This window comes from Rattus norvegicus, chromosome 16 (genome assembly GCF_036323735.1).
Source record: "Rattus norvegicus strain BN/NHsdMcwi chromosome 16, GRCr8, whole genome shotgun sequence".
In the NCBI taxonomy this organism is placed as follows: Eukaryota; Metazoa; Chordata; class Mammalia; order Rodentia; family Muridae; genus Rattus; species Rattus norvegicus.
In genome coordinates this window covers 41,180,902-41,187,198 of record NC_086034.1, presented here as the reverse complement: position 1 = coordinate 41,187,198, position 6,297 = coordinate 41,180,902, and positions in this window count along the sequence as shown.

Sequence of the window (6,297 nt, the reverse complement as noted above, 5' to 3'; positions counted from 1 at the left end):
GTAATACTGCTTGAGTTCAGGGATAGTGATTTCCCCGGAAGTCTTTTTATTGTTGAGGATAGTTTTAGCTACCCTGGGCTTTTTTGTTATTCCGGACGAAATTGCAAGTTGTTCTGTCTAACTCTATGAAGAATTGACTTGGAATTTTTATGGGGATTGCATTGAATCTGAAGCAGTCATTAAAAGTCTCCCAACCAAAAAGAGCCCAGGTCCAGATTGGTTCAGTGCAGAATTCTATCAGACCTTCATAGAAGACCTCATACCAATACTATCAAACTATTCCATGAAATTGAAACAGGTGGAGCACTACCGAATTCCTTCTATGAAGCCCTTACTCTTATTCCTAAACCATACCGAGACCCAACAGAGAAAGAGAACTTCAGACCAATTTCCCTTATAAATATCAACACAAAATACTCAATAAAATTTTTGCAAACCGAATCCAGGAGCATATCAAGACAATCATCCATCATGATCAAGTAGGCTTCATTCCAGGGATGCAGGGATGGTTTAACACACAGAAAACCATCAACATTTTCCACTATATAAACAAACTGAAAGATAAAAAAGACACGATCATTTCATTAGATGCTGAGAAAGCATTTGACAGAATTCAACAACCCTTTGTGATAAAGTTCCTAGAAAGAACAGGAATTCAAGGCCTATACCTAAAGATAATAAAAGCCATATACAGCAAACCAGTAGCTAGTATTAAACTAAATGGAGAGAAACTTGAAGCAATCCCACTAAAATCGGGGACTAGACAAGGCTGCCCACTCTCTCCCTACTTATTCAATATAGTTCTTGAAGTTCTAGCCAGAGCAATCAGACAACAAAAGGAGATCAAAGGGATGCAGATTGGAAAGAAAGAAGTCAAAATATCACGATTTTCAGACAATATGATTGTATACTTCAGTGATCCCAAAAGTTGCACCAGAGAACTACTAAACCTGATAAACACCTTCAGCAAAGTGGCTGGGTATAAAATTAACTCAAATAAATCAGTAGCCTTCCTCTACACAAAAGAGAAACAAGCAGAGATAGAAATTAGGGAAATGACACCCTTCATAATAGTCCCAAATAATATAAAATACCTCGGTGTGACTTTAACCAAGCAAAAGAAAGACCTGTATGATAAGAACTTCAAGCCTCTGAAGAAAGAAATTGAAGAAGATCTCAGAAGATGGAAAGATCTCCCAAACTCATGGATTGGCAGGATTAATATAGTAAAGATTAGTTTGCCTTTAAAGTCAAGCTATAGGTGACAACTAGTGGTATATTTTGTCCAAACTGCAAACAACTTACTTTTACTGATTAGTAAATTTTATATGTTCTTTGTATTTTTCAAAAATTAGAAACATAAAAAGAAAATGTTTTGCTATATACAGATGATTAACTAATAACCCTGTGTACTAGATACTTATATGTTTTTCCTAATTCTCAGTATTACTAGCAATGCTGAGTTAAACAAAAATATATTGAATTGTTCTGTGCAAGAATATCTACTTCCTCTGGACAAAATTTTTGAGAGTAAAATTAACTTTAAAGGTTAGAATTTTTGAGCAGTGAAAATATGTTCTACCTGAAGCCATATTGTAAACGAAAATGAACAAAAATTATCTGGATATGTAAATATCTTTATTCATTAAAACACAGCCTTTTGAATAACACTCGAAATGTATATAAGAAATACTCAAGTTAATAAAAAAAAGGAAAAAAAATAACAAAAACACTGCTTCAAACAAAAAAAAAAACAAAAAAACAAAAAAACACAGCCTTTTTCCCAGCCATGATTTTCAGATTTCGTCCTCCAACAACACTGCTTCATGGTAGGCGGAGATTCTGTATGGAGAGAATAAAAAAAGTCAGTTTTTTTTTTTTTGGTTCTTTTTTTCGGAGCTGGGGACCGAACCCAGGGCCTTGCGCTTCCTAGGCAAGCGCTCTACCATTGAGCTAAATCCCCAACCCCAAAAAAGTCAGTTTTATACCATAACATACTCTTCATTGATATTTTATCAAGGGATATGGGAAATTTGAAAACTCAAGTGTCCAATTAACGAAAGACAAAAGTATAATCCCAAGTAAGCCTTATCAAAATGTGTTATTTTCAGGTTGCTTTATCAGTGCAGTCTGTCCAGAGAACATCCTTCCTACACATTTAGTCTCATATTTAAACACTTTCCAACTTTCTACTTGTAATCGGGGTCAATGGGGAATCTATGCCCTCCTGAATAACACTTAACATCCACTTTGCATAAAACATCAATAAATCCAACTGTCACTTACTTGTTACCATTAATTAGTTAAACAATCTACTAAAATATTCCCTTTGTCATCTGACCTAAAATGACTCTTAAACTGTGTCATACAAGCCACTCAAGAAAACACACATAGTATAACACATCTGCTAAACAAAATGCACCCCCAAGAAATTCATTAAAAGATAAGGGACTTCTTAGTGTGATAACAAATTTAATACATGAGGTTGAAACAAAATCCATAAAGGAGTATTACTTACTGCAGACCCATGCCAAGATGTGCTCTTGAGAAATGATTACATGCAAGAGATCAGGGGTAAGAAGGTGTGTCGGGGGGTGAGGGCCCAGAGACTGGGTAGAAGCAGGCAGACAAGAGCAGAGCCATGAGGGTAGAGAAGGGAAGACAAGGTCAGAGGACAGAAAACACTGGCATTCTTAATGCAACATTTAACTGTACTATACAACACCAAGATTACCAGATCCTGGCATGTCTCAAGCTTCCAGTCTAGGGACTTACTTGTCAGCTAGTTAAGTCATTGTTGGATCAAAAGAGGCACAAAGTTAAATTTTTCTAGGTACAAGTTAGGCCACCACTGCATTAACTTTCATAAATTAATGCAACATTTACATTGCGTTCTGTAATTCTCTAAGACTATTACAAACACTATTATATGAAGCCTTCACTATCAAAGTCAAACTAGCTTTGGTAAGATTTATAAGAATCTTTAATCTTAAAACATATTTTATCCACACACATGACTTCCAGTTTTTGAAATGCCTTTTGATTTGGTTTCTCTTTCTGACATTTGTATTAATGCCATATTATATACATGAAAAATGGCTAAAGACACATGGACATTGTCAGCTAAGTCCTAGGAGTGAGAAAGACAATTTAAATGTTTTAGGGGCAATGTAAAAGGCCATTAGAATAAATTACTAATTTTGTGGACTTTGTTCTTAAATTTGCTCTAGGCTGGTACCAGGGTGTTCCATGGTGTGTTCCTTATCAAGCCCAGAATTGCCAGATGTATCTCATAAATTCTCCTTAAGAGGCTTATTTGCTAGTCTTCATCCCTTAAGAGCCAAAGAAATTCCTATTGCATAATGACTGGTTCAAAGAAACTCTGAATCTATACACGTACTTTTAACAGCAAATGATTTGAACATTCTGCTAATGTGTATGTGGCAGTCATTAAATGTAACAACATGTAGTCATATGCATGAGAATGTCCTCACAGACTCAGATATTTAGATACTTAGCTGGTGGTGCTGTTTGGAAGAGATTAAGAGGTATGGCCTTGCTGGAAGAAGCATGTCCCAGGAGGGAAGCTTTGAGAGGTAAAGAATGTTGTTTATCCAGTCTGCTCTCTCTGCTTCTGCTCACCACCATGCTTTCCATCAAGATGTCTATTAAACTATAAACAAAGTTACTTTCTCATGGGTAAAGCAACAAGAAGGTCTCTTCCTCAGGTTTGCAGCTTACTTGGCAGAGCACCAGGATTCTCTGCTTGAGAAAGTCTGCTTCTTCTCTCAGTTTGCTTAGGATGACAAAGACCCTAGGTTGCCTGCAAGCTGGCAAGCTGGGAACAGTGTCCTCATGCCATTTCTCTACAAATAATAAAAAAAATCTTCAAACCTAAAGCCAGGTATGGTGTATTACACCTTTAATTTCAGTGTCTGGGAGGTACAATGAGGAGAATCAGAAGTTCAAGGCTAGCCCCATGTATATAATGAGCTCAGGACCAGCCTCAACTTCAGAACCCTAGTCTCAGTTCTTAAAAAATGAATAAATAAAAGAAAAATAAGTAAGAAATAAAAATAATAACAATTCATTTGATGATTCATTTAAGAGCACGGTACGCTCACCAAAGTTTCTGCTGTGAAAAGCCAGTGAGAAAATCATTATTGATGGTGTAACAAGGAAGGTATCAAGTCTGACACTGAGAAAGATGCTAAGGCTATGGATATGCATCAGAGGTGCAGTACTCGCCTGTCATTGAAGAGGCTGTGGGTTTGGTGTCAATAGTTAAGGAAAAACGCAAAACCAAGCAAGCCCCACAAGAAACTAAAACTATGTTTTTTTGTTTGTTTGTTTGTTTTTTTTTTGGTTCTTTTTTTCGGAGCTGGGTAAAACTATGTTTTGTATAAAAAATTGTCCCAAGGCAAAGTCACTTCCCAAGTAGTGGAAATTAGTGAAAAGAATATCTGAAGAGAACAAAATTTACAAATACCTGCTACTTCTCCCCAATGGGATTCTTTCCTCTCTGAGAATAATCTGTCAACTCCAGAGGAGTGACTGAAGAGCAGCCATAATTTTAACAAACACCACATGAAAGGAATGAGAACTGGAGTTGAAGAATCTTCCAAATATACTGATCTCTATATTACCAAAAAGAACTGAGGCTGGAGAGATGTCTCAGTGGGTAAGAGCCCTGACTGCTCTTCCAGAGGTCCTGAGTTCAATTCCCAGCAACCACATGGTAGCTCAGATCAGCTCTGAAATGAGATCTGATGCCCTCTTCCGATGTGTCTGAAGAGAGTGACAGTATACTCACATACATAAGATAAATAAATTAATTTTTAAAAAAGAAATAAGAACAAACTAGAAGTAAACAAATCAAGTTTTCCAGCAATTAAACCCCCGAAAACTTCTACTAAAAGCCCAAATACAAGGCAAATGATACATTTCTCCACACTTGCATTGATACTCATTGCCCTAGTTAGGGTTATTTTCACTGTGCTGAAACACTGAAGCAAGTTGCAGAGGAAAGAGTGTATTTGCCTTACACTTCCACTTGGTAATCCATCACTGAAGGAACTTGGGACAGGAACCCAAACATGGTAGCAACCTGGAAGCAGGAACTGGTACTGTGGTCAACCAGTGGTGCTGCTTACTGGCTTCCTCAGCTTGCTTTCTTATACAGCCCAGGACCACCAGGCCAGGGGTGGTCACACCCACAACAGCCTGGGGCCTCCTCTATAAATCACTGAAATAACACCCTATAAGCTTGATAAATAAAAATAAAACCTGATCTTATGGGGAGTCATTTTCTTAATCAAGGTTCCCTCCTTTATGATGACTATAGCCTAGATTGAGCTGACATAAACATGGAGAGCATATTCATATGTACACGTTCATATTTCACTGAAACCAACAAGAATCTTGTTTCACATAGTCAAATATTGTCATGAAAATATATTAAATTGCCATTAACTGTACATGTGATTGGGTAGCAGCCAAGGACTACATAATGTTGGGGTAGAAATCTCATTTTGAATCCAGACAAACCACAATGGGATAACAAGGTTCCATGTGGAAATGTTTAATGAGAGAAGAGTAGAAGAGGAGAGGAGTAAAGACCGTCCATGAGCATGTGGAGGGAAGGGGGAAGGAGAATGTGGAGAGACGGGACAAAGGGGAAGAGGGGAGGCAGGGCAAGAACAAGAAGCAAGAAAGGAAGAGAGTAAGAGAATGAGGAGGAGACAGGCAGCCCCTTTTATAGTGCCAGGCATACCTGGCTGTTACCAAGTAACTGTGGGAGTGGAGCTTAGACAGAAAACTAACACATAGTGAGAACCTGTTTCCAAGAAAAAAAACAAAAACAAAAAACAAACAAGGAAAATGAACAAAAAAGTTTTTTCCAGGATTGAAGAGATTGTTCAGTAGAGAAGAGAATATAATACTCTTGCAGAGGATTGGAGTTTGGCCAAAGCAAACACATCTAGCAGCTCACAACCACCTGACTCAGCCCCAAGAGCTCAGACACACTCTCTGGATGCCAGCACCTTCATTCCCATGTGTGCATACCCACCATCACCAACAAGCTGCTACTACATACACATGCATATTATTAAAATAAAATAAAACATTTATAATAGAAAAAATTCTGAAAATTCAGACTCAAACTCTGAACATATATATCACAAATTCTCTCCTAAAAGTAGTATAGGAAAAAGCTCCAGCATTTGGACCTCATTGATAGCAACAAGAACCATGTAGTATGTGGAAAATTACAACAAATCATTCATAGGATTATAC